This window comes from Oncorhynchus nerka, linkage group LG11 (genome assembly GCF_034236695.1).
Source record: "Oncorhynchus nerka isolate Pitt River linkage group LG11, Oner_Uvic_2.0, whole genome shotgun sequence".
Lineage (NCBI taxonomy): Eukaryota > Metazoa > Chordata > Actinopteri > Salmoniformes > Salmonidae > Oncorhynchus > Oncorhynchus nerka.
In genome coordinates, this window is record NC_088406.1 from 17,251,750 (window position 1) to 17,263,909 (window position 12,160).

Sequence of the window (12,160 nt, forward strand, 5' to 3'; positions counted from 1 at the left end):
CCGATCACTAACACACAGCACGGATACTGGATATATACGCCCTCCTCTCAGCCCCGATCACTAACACACAGCACGGATACTGGATATATACGCCTCCTCTCAGCCCGATCACTAACACACAGCACGGATACTGGATATATACGCCCTCCTCTCAGCCCCGATCACTAACACACAGCACGGATACTGGATATATACGCCCTCCTCTCAGCCCCGATCACTAACACACAGCACGGATACTGGATATATACGCCCCTCCTCTCAGCCCCGATCACTAACACACAGCACGGATACTGGATATACCCCTCCTCTCAGCCCCGATCACTAACACACAGCACGGATACTGGATATATACCCCCTCCTCTCAGCCCCGATCACTAACACACAGCACGGATACTGGATATATACCCCCTCCTCTCAGCCCCGATCACTAACACAGCACGGATACTGGATATATACCCCTCCTCTCAGCCCCGATCACTAACACACAGCACGGATACTGGATATATACCCCCTCCTCTCAGCCCCGATCACTAACACACAGCACGGATACTGGATATATACCCCCTCCTCTCAGCCCCGATCACTAACACACAGCACGGATACTGGATATATACGCCTCCTCTCAGCCCCGATCACTAACACACAGCACGGATACTGGATATATACGCCCTCCTCTCAGCCCCGATCACTAACACACAGCACGGATACTGGATATATACCCCTCCTCTCAGCCCCGATCACTAACACACAGCACGGATACTGGATATATACGCCCTCCTCTCAGCCCCGATCACTAACACACAGCACGGATACTGGATATATACCCCTCCTCTCAGCCCCGATCACTAACACACAGCACGGATACTGGATATATACCCCCTCCTCTCAGCCCCGATCACTAACACACAGCACGGATACTGGATATATACCCCTCCTCTCAGCCCCGATCACTAACACACAGCACGGATACTGGATATATACGCCCTCCTCTCAGCCCCTGATCACTAACACACAGCACGGATACTGGATATATACGCCTCCTCTCAGCCCCGATCACTAACACACAGCACGGATACTGGATATATACGCCTCCTCTCAGCCCCGATCACAAACACACAGCACGGATACTGGATATATACCCCCTCCTCTCAGCCCCGATCACAAACACACAGCACGGATACTGGATATATATGCCCCTCCTCTCAGCCCCGATCACTAACACACAGCACGGATACTGGATATATACCCCCTCCTCTCAGCCCCGATCACTAACACACAGCACGGATACTGGATATATACCCCTCCTCTCAGCCCCGATCACTAACACACAGCACGGATACTGGATATATACGCCCTCCTCTCAGCCCCGATCACTAACACACAGCACGGATACTGGATATATACCCCCTCCTCTCAGCCCCGATCACTAACACACAGCACGGATACTGGATATATACCCCTCCTCTCAGCCCCGATCACTAACACACAGCACGGATACTGGATATATACCCCCTCCTCTCAGCCCCGATCACTAACACACAGCACGGATACTGGATATATACGCCCTCCTCTCAGCCCCGATCACTAACACACAGCACGGATACTGGATATATACCCCTCCTCTCAGCCCCCGATCACTAACACACAGCACGGATACTGGATATATACCCCCTCCTCTCAGCCCCGATCACTAACACACAGCACGGATACTGGATATATACCCCCTCCTCTCAGCCCCGATCACTAACACACAGCACGGATACTGGATATATACCCCTCCTCTCAGCCCTCACTAACACACAGCACGGATACTGATATACCCCTCCTCTCAGCCCCGATCACTAACACACAGCACGGATACTGGATATATACGCCTCCTCTCAGCCCCGATCACTAACACACAGCACGGATACTGGATATATACGCCCTCTCCTCTCAGCCCGATCACTAACACACAGCACGGATACTGGATATATACGCCCTCCTCTCAGCCCCGATCACTAACACACAGCACGGATACTGGATATATACGCCCTCCTCTCAGCCCCGATCACTAACACACAGCACGGATACTGGATATATACGCCCTCCTCTCAGCCCGATCACTAACACACAGCACGGATACTGGATATATACGCCCTCCTCTCAGCCCGATCACTAACACACAGCACGGATACTGGATATATACGCCCTCCTCTCAGCCCCGATCACTAACACACAGCACGGATACTGGATATATACGCCCCTCTCCTTCAGCCCCGATCTCAGCCCTGATCACTAACACACAGCACGGATACTGGATATATAGCCCTCCTCTCAGCCCCGATCACTAACACACAGCACGGATACTGGATATATACGCCCTCCTCTCAGCCCCGATCACTAACACACAGCACGGATACTGGATATATACGCCCTCCTCTCAGCCCGATCACTAACACACAGCACGGATACTGGATTTATACGCCCTCCTCTCAGCCCCGATCACTAACACACAGCACGGATACTGGATATATACGCCCTCCTCTCAGCCCCGATCACTAACACACAGCACGGATACTGGATATATACGCCCTCCTCTCAGCCCCGATCACTAACACACAGCACGGATACTGGATATATACGCCCTCCTCTCAGCCCCGATCACTAACACACAGCACGGATACTGGATATATACGCCCTCCTCTCAGCCCCGATCACTAACACACAGCACGGATACTGGATATATACCCCTCCTCTCAGCCCCGATCACTAACACACAGCACGGATACTGGATATATACCCCCTCCTCTCAGCCCCGATCACTAACACACAGCACGGATACTGGATATATACGCCCTCCTCTCAGCCCCGATCACTAACACACAGCACGGATACTGGATATATACCCCTCCTCTCAGCCCGATCACTAACACACAGCACGGATACTGGATATATACCCCCTCCTCTCAGCCCCGATCACTAACACACAGCACGGATACTGGATATATACCCCCTCCTCTCAGCCCCGATCACTAACACACAGCACGGATACTGGATATATACGCCCTCCTCTCAGCCCGATCACTAACACACAGCACGGATACTGGATATATACGCCCTCCTCTCAGCCCCGATCACTAACACACAGCACGGATACTGGATATATACGCCCTCCTCTCAGCCCTGATCACTAACACACAGCACGGATACTAGATATATAAGCCCTCCTCTCAGCCCCGATCACTAACACAAAGCACGGATACTGGATATATACGCCCTCCTCTCAGCCCCGATCACTAACACACAGCACGGATACTGGATATATACCCCCTCCTCTCAGCCCCGATCACTAACACACAGCACGGATACTGGATATATACCCCCTCCTCTCAGCCCCGATCACTAACACACAGCACGGATACTGGATATATACCCCCTCCTCTCAGCCCCGATCACTAACACACAGCACGGATACTGGATATATACGCCCTCCTCTCAGTCCGATCACTAACACACAGCACGGATACTGGATATATACGCCCTCCTCTCAGCCCTGATCACTAACACACAGCACGGATACTGGATATATACGCCCTCCTCTCAGCCCCGATCACTAACACACAGCACGGATACTGGATATATACGCCCTCCTCTCAGCCCCGATCACTAACACACAGCGCGGATCCTGGATATATACGCCCTCCTCTCAGCCCTGATCACTAACACACAGCACGGATACTGGATATATAAGCCCTCCTCTCAGCCCCGATCACTAACACACAGCACGGATACTGGATATATACGCCCTCCTCTCAGCCCCGATCACTAACACACAGCACGGATACTGGATATATACCCCCTCCTCTCAGCCCCCGATCACTAACACACAGCACGGATACTGGATATATACCCCCTCCTCTCAGCCCCGATCACTAACACACAGCGCGGATACTGGATATATACGCCCTCCTCTCAGCCCCGATCACTAACACACAGCACGGATACTGGATATACACCCTCCTCTCAGCCCCGATCACTAACACACAGCACGGATACTGGATATATACGCCCTCCTCTCAGCCCGATCACTAACACACAGCACGGATACTGGATATATACGCCCTCCTCTCAGCCCCGATCACTAACACACAGCACGGATACTGGATATATACGCCCTCCTCTCAGCCCCGATCAGTAACACACAGCGCGGATCCTGGATATATACGCCCTCCTCTCAGCCCTGATCACTAACACACAGCACGGATACTGGATATATAAGCCCTCCTCTCAGCCCCGATCACTAACACAAAGCACGGATACTGGATATATACGCCCTCCTCTCAGCCCCGATCACTAACACACAGCACGGATACTGGATATATACGCCTTCCTCTCAGCCCCGATCACTAACACACAGCACGGATACTGGATTTATACGCCCTCCTCTCAGCCCCGATCACTAACACACAGCACGGATACTGGATATATACGCCCTCCTCTCAGCCCCGATCACTAACACACAGCACGGATACTGGACATATACCCCCTCCTCTCAGCCCCGATCACTAACACACAGCACGGATACTGGATATATACGCCCTCCTCTCAGCCCCGATCACTAACACACAGCACGGATACTGGATATATACGCCCTCCTCTCAGCCCCGATCACTAACACATAGCACGGATACTGGATATATACCCCCTCCTCTCAGCCCCGATCACTAACACACAGCACGGATACTGGATATATACCCCCTCCTCTCAGCCCCGATCACTAACACACAGCACGGATACTGGATATATACCCCCTCCTCTCAGCCCCGATCACTAACACACAGCACGGATACTGGATATATACGCCCTCCTCTCAGCCCCGATCACTAACACACAGCACGGATACTGGATATATACCCCCTCCTCTCAGCCCCGATCACTAACACACAGCACGGATACTGGATATATACCCCCTCCTCTCAGCCCCGATCACTAACACACAGCACGGATACTGGATATATACCCCCTCCTCTCAGCCCGATCACTAACACACAGCACGGATACTGGATATATACCCTCCTCTCAGCCCCGATCACTAACACACAGCACGGATACTGGATATATACGCCCTCCTCTCAGCCCCGATCACTAACACACAGCACGGATACTGGATATATACGCCCCTCCTCTCAGCCCCGATCACTAACACACAGCACGGATACTGGATATATACCCCTCCTCTCAGCCCGATCACTAACACACAGCACGGATACTGGATATATACCCCTCCTCTCAGCCCCGATCACTAACACACAGCACGGATACTGGATATATACCCCTCCTCTCAGCCCCGATCACTAACACACAGCACGGATACTGGATATATACGCCCTCCTCTCAGCCCCGATCACAAACACACAGCCCGGATACTGGATATATACGCCCTCCTCTCAGCCCCGATCACAAACACACAGCACGGATACTGGATATATATGCCCTCCTCTCAGCCCCGATCACTAACACACAGCACGGATACTGGATATATACCCCCTCCTCTCAGCCCCGATCACTAACACACAGCACGGATACTGGATATATACCCCCTCCTCTCAGCCCCGATCACAAACACACAGCACGGATACTGGATATATATGCCCTCCTCTCAGCCCCGATCACTAACACACAGCACGGATACTGGATATATACCCCTCCCTCTCAGCCCGATCACTAACACACAGCACGGATACTGGATATATACGCCCTCCTCTCAGCCCGATCACTAACACACAGCACGGATACTGGATATATACGCCTCCTCTCAGCCCCGATCACTAACACACAGCACGGATACTGGATATATACGCCCTCCTCTCAGCCCCGATCACTAACACACAGCACGGATACTGGATATATACGCCCTCCTCTCAGCCCCGATCACTAACACACAGCACGGATACTGGATATATACCCCCTCCTCTCAGCCCCGATCACTAACACACAGCACGGATACTGGATATATACCCCCTCCTCTCAGCCCCGATCACTAACACACAGCACGGATACTGGATATATACGCCCTCCTCTCAGCCCCGATCACAAACACACAGCCCGGATACTGGATATATACGCCCTCCTCTCAGCCCCGATCACAAACACACAGCACGGATACTGGATATATATGCCCTCCTCTCAGCCCCGATCACTAACACACAGCACGGATACTGGATATATACCCCCTCCTCTCAGCCCCGATCACTAACATTTACATTTACATTTAAGTCATTTAGCAGACGCTCTTATCCAGAGCGACTTACAAATTGGTGCTTTCACCTTATGACATCCAGTGGAACAGCCACTTTACAATAGTGCATCTAGGTCTTTTAAGGGGGGAGAAGGATTACTTTATCCTATCCTAGGTATTCCTTAAAGAGGTGGGGTTTCAGGTGTCTCCGGAAGGTGGTGATTGACTCCGCTGTCCTGGCGTCGTGAGGGAGTTTGTTCCACCATTGGGGGGCCAGAGCAGCGAACAGTTTTGACTGGGCTGAGCGGGAACTGTACTTCCTCAGTGGTAGGGAGGCGAGCAGGCCAGAGGTGGATGACCGCAGTGCCCTTGTTTGGGTGTAGGGCCTGATCAGAGCCTGGAGGTAGTGAGGTGCCGTTCCCCTCACAGCTCCGTAGGCAAGCACCATGGTCTTGTAGCGGATGCGAGCTTCAACTGGAAGCCAGTGGAGAGAGCGGAGGAGCGGGGTGACGTGAGAGAACTTGGGAAGGTTGAACACCAGACGGGCTGCGGCGTTCTGGATGAGTTGTAGGGGTTTAATGGCACAGGCAGGGAGCCCAGCCAACAGCGAGTTGCAGTAATCCAGACGGGAGATGACAAGTGCCTGGATTAGGACCTGCGCCGCTTCCTGTGTGAGGCAGGGTCGTACTCTGCGGATGTTGTAGAGCATGAACCTACAGGAACGGGCCACCGCCTTGATGTTATTTGAGAACGACAGGGTGTTGTCCAGGATCACGCCAAGGTTCTTAGCGCTCTGGGACGAGGACACAATGGAGTTGTCAACCGTGATGGCGAGATCATGGAACGGGCAGTCCTTCCCGGGAGGAAGAGCAGCTCCGTCTTGCCGAGGTTCAGCTTGAGGTGATGATCCGTCATCCACACTGATATGTCTGCCAGACATGCAGAGATGCGATTCGCCACCTGGTCGTCAGAAGGGGGAAAGGAGAAGATTAATTGTGTGTCGTCTGCATAGCAATGATAGGAGAGACCATGTGAGGTTATGACAGAGCCAAGTGACTTGGTGTATAGCGATAATAGGAGAGGGCCTAGAACAGAGCCCTGGGGGACACCAGTGGTGAGAGCACGTGGTGAGGAGACGGATTCTCGCCACGCCACCTGGTAGGAGCGACCTGTCAGGTAGGACGCAATCCAAGCGTGGGCCGCGCCGGAGATGCCCAACTCGGAGAGGGTGGAGAGGAGGATCTGATGGTTCACAGTATCGAAGGCAGCCGATAGGTCTAGAAGGATGAGAGCAGAGGAGAGAGAGTTAGCTTTAGCAGTGCGGAGCGCCTCCGTGATACAGAGAAGAGCAGTCTCAGTTGAATGACTAGTCTTGAAACCTGACTGATTTGGATCAAGAAGGTCATTCTGAGAGAGATAGCGGGAGAGCTGGCCAAGGACGGCACGTTCAAGAGTTTTGGAGAGAAAAGAAAGAAGGGATACTGGTCTGTAGTTGTTGACATCGGAGGGATCGAGTGTAGGTTTTTTCAGAAGGGGTGCAACTCTCGCTCTCTTGAAGACGGGAGGGACGTAGCCAGCGGTCAGGGATGAGTTGATGAGCGAGGTGAGGTAAGGGAGAAGGTCACCGGAGATGGTCTGGAGAAGAGAGGAGGGGATAGGGTCAAGCGGGCAGGTTGTTGGGCGGCCGGCCGTCACAAGACGCGAGATGTCATCTGGAGAGAGGGAGAAAGAGGTCAGAGCACAGGGTAGGGCAGTGTGAGCAGAACCAGCGGTGTCGTTTGACTTAGCAAACGAGGATCGGATGTCGTCGACCTTCTTTTCAAAATGGTTGACGAAGTCATCTGCAGAGAGGGAGGAGGGGGAGGGGAGGAGGATTCAAGAGGGAGGAGAAGGTGGCAAAGAGCTTCCCAGGGTTAGAGGCAGATGCTTGGAATTTAGAGTGGTAGAAAGTGGCTTTAGCAGCAGAGACAGAGGAGGAAAATGTAGAGAGGAGGGAGTGAAAGGATGCCAGGTCCGCAGGGAGGCGAGTTTTCCTCCATTTCCGCTCGGCTGCCCGGAGCCCTGTTCTGTGAGCTCGCAATGAGTCGTCGAGCCACGGAGCGGGAGGGAGGACCGAGCCGACCTGGAGGATAGGGGACATAGAGAGTCAAGGGATGCAGAAAGGGAGGAGAGGAGGGTTGAGGAGGCAGAATCAGGAGATAGGTTGGAGAAGGTTTGAGCAGAGGGAAGAGATGATAGGATGGAAGAGGAGAGAGTAGCGGGGAAGAGAGAGCGAAGGTTGGGACGGCTCGATACCATCCGAGTAGGGGCAGTGTGGGAAGTGTTGGATGAGAGCGAGAGGAAAAGGATACAAGGTAGTGGTCGGAGACTTGGAGGGGAGTTGCAATGAGGTTAGTGGAGGAACAGCATCTAGTAAAGATGAGGTCGAGCGTATTGCCTGCCTTGTGAGTAGGGGGAAGGTGAGAGGGTGAGGTCAAAAGAGAGAGGAGTGGAAAGAAGGAGGCAGAGAGGAATGAGTCAAAGGTAGACGTGGGGAGGTTAAAGTCGCCCAGAACTGTGAGAGGTGAGCCGTCCTCAGGAAAGGAGCTTATCAAGGCATCAAGCTCATTGATGAACTCTCCGAGGGAACCTAGAGGGCGATAAATGATAAGGATGTTAAGCTTGAAAGGGCTGGTAACTGTGACAGCATGGAATTCAAAGGAGGCGATAGACAGATGGGTAAGGGGAGAAAGAGAGAATGACCACTTGGGAGAGATGAGGATCCCGGTGCCACCACCCCGCTGACCAGAAGCTCTCGGGGTGTGCGAGAGCACGTGGGCGGACGAAGAGAGAGCAGTAGGAGTAGCGGTGTTGTCTGTGGTGATCCATGTTTCCGTCAGAGCCAAGAAGTCGAGGGACTGGAGGGAGGCATAGGCTGAGATGAACTCTGCCTTGTTGGCCGCAGATCGGCAGTTCCAGAGGCTACCGGAGACCTGGAACTCCACGTGGGTCGTGCGCGCTGGGACCACCAGATTAGGGTGGCCGCGGCCATGCGGTGTGGAGCGTTTGTATGGTCTGTGCAAGAGGAGAGAACAGGGATAGACAGACACATAGTTGACAGGCTAGAGAAGAGGCTACGCTAATGCAGAGGAGATTGGAATGACAAGTGGACTACACGTCTCGAATGTTCAGAAAGTTAAACTACGTAGCAAGAATCTAATTGACTAAAATTATTAAAATGATACAGTACTGCTGAGGTAGGCTAGCTGCGTTGTTGACACTACCCTAATCAAGTCGTTCCGTTGAGTGTGAAGTTTCTACAATGCTGCTTTTCGGGGCAAGCTGGCTAGCTAGCAGTGTTGGTTACGTTACGTTGCGTTAGGAGAACGACAATAGCTGGCTAGCTAACCTAGAAAATCGCTCTAGACTACACAATTATCTTTGAAACAAAGACGGCTATGTAGCTAGCTATGTAGCTAGCTACGATCAAACAAATCACACCGTTGGGACTGTAATGAAATGAAATGAAAATATGATACTACCTGTGGAGCGAGCGGAATGCGACCGGAATGCGAAAGTTCTATTCAGTAGACGTTGGCTGGCTATTGGCTAGCTAGGAGTGTCTCCTACGTTAAGGACGACAAAATAGCTGGCTAGCTAACCTCGGTAAATTAAGATAATCACTCTAAGACTACACACTCTAACTACACAATTATCTTGGATACGAAGACAGCAAAGACAACTATGTAGCTAGCTAACACTACACTAATCAAGTCGTTCAGTTGAGTGTGATAGTTACTACAGTGCTACGGTAGACGGTGAACGTGTTGGGCAGATAGGAGACGACGAAATACGATAATTACGCAATTATCTTTGATACAACGACGACTATGTAGCTAGCTAAGAAGAAATTGCTAAGATTAGACAAATCAGACCGTTGTACTATAATGAAATGTAATGAAATGTAATGAAAAAGTTATACAACCTGCAGACCGAAGCGCGGATGCGACCGGCTCGCTCCAACCCACGGATACTGGATATATACGCCCTCCTCTCAGCCCCGATCACTAACACACAACACGGATACTGGATATACGCCCTCCTCTCAGCCCCGATCACAAACACACAGCACGGATACTGGATATATACGCCCTCCTCTCAGCCCCGATCACTAACACACAGCGCGGATACTGGATATATACGCCCTCCTCTCAGCCCCGATCACTAACACACAGCACGGATACTGGATATATACGCCCTCCTCTCAGCCCCGATCACTAACACACAGCGGGATACTGGATATATACGCCCTCCTCTCAGCCCGATCACTAACACACAGCGGGATACTGGATATATACGCCCTCCTCTCAGCCCGATCACTAACACACAGCACGGATACTGGATATATACGCCCTCCTCTCAGCCCCGATCACTAACACACAGCGCGGATACTGGATATATACGCCCTCCTCTCAGCCCGATCACTAACACACAGCACGGATACTGGATATATACGCCCTCCTCTCAGCCCGATCACTAACACACAGCACGGATACTGGATATATACGCCCTCCTCTCAGCCCCGATCACTAACACACAGCACGGATACTGGATATATACGCCCTCCTCTCAGCCCGATCACTAACACACAGCACGGATACTGGATATATACCCCTCCTCTCAGCCCCGATCACTAACACACAGCACGGATACTGGATATATACCCCCTCCTCTCAGCCCGATCACTAACACACAGCACGGATACTGGATATATACCCCCTCCTCTCAGCCCCGATCACTAACACACAGCACGGATACTGGATATATACACCCTCCTCTCAGCCCCGATCACTAAGACAAGGCACGGATACTGGATATATACGCCCTCCTCTCAGCCCCGATCACTAACACACAGCACGGATACTGGATATATACGCCCTCCTCTCAGCCCCGATCACTAACACACAGCACGGATACTGTATATATACGCCCTCCTCTCAGCCCCGATCACTAACACACAGCACGGATACTGGATATATACGCCCTCCTCTCAGCCCCGATCACTAACACACAGCGCGGATACTGGATATATACGCCCTCCTCTCAGCCCCGATCACTAACACACAGCGCGGATACTGGATATATACGCCCTCCTCTCAGCCCGATCACTAACACACAGCACGGATACTGGATATATACGCCCTCCTCTCAGCCCCGATCACTAACACACAGCGCGGATACTGGATATATACGCCCTCCTCTCAGCCCGATCACTAACACACAGCGCGGATACTGGATATATACGCCCTCCTCTCAGCCCTCTCAGCCCCGATCACTAACACACAGCGGATATATCGGATACTGGATATATACGCCTCCTCTCAGCCCCGATCACTAACACACAGCGCGGATACTGGATATACACCCTCCTCTCAGCCCCGATCACTAACACACAGCACGGATACTGGATATATACGCCCTCCTCTCAGCCCCGATCACTAACACACAGCACGGATACTGGATATACACCCTCCTCTCAGCCCCGATCACTAACACACAGCACGGATACTGGATATATACGCCCTCCTCTCAGCCCCGATCACTAACACACAGCACGGATACTGGATATGGATATATCGCCCTCCTCTCAGCCCCGATCACTAACACACAGCACGGATACTGGATATATACGCCCTCCTCTCAGCCCTGATCACTAAACACACAGCACAGATACTGGATATATACGCCCTCCTCTCAGCCCCGATCACTAACACACAGCGGATACTGGATATATACGCCCTCCTCTCAGCCCGATCACTAACACACAGCACGGATACTGGATATACACCCTCCTCTCAGCCCGATCACTAACACACAGCACGGATACTGGATATATACGCCCTCCTCTCAGCCCCGATCACTAACACACAGCACAGATACTGGATATATACGCCCTCCTCT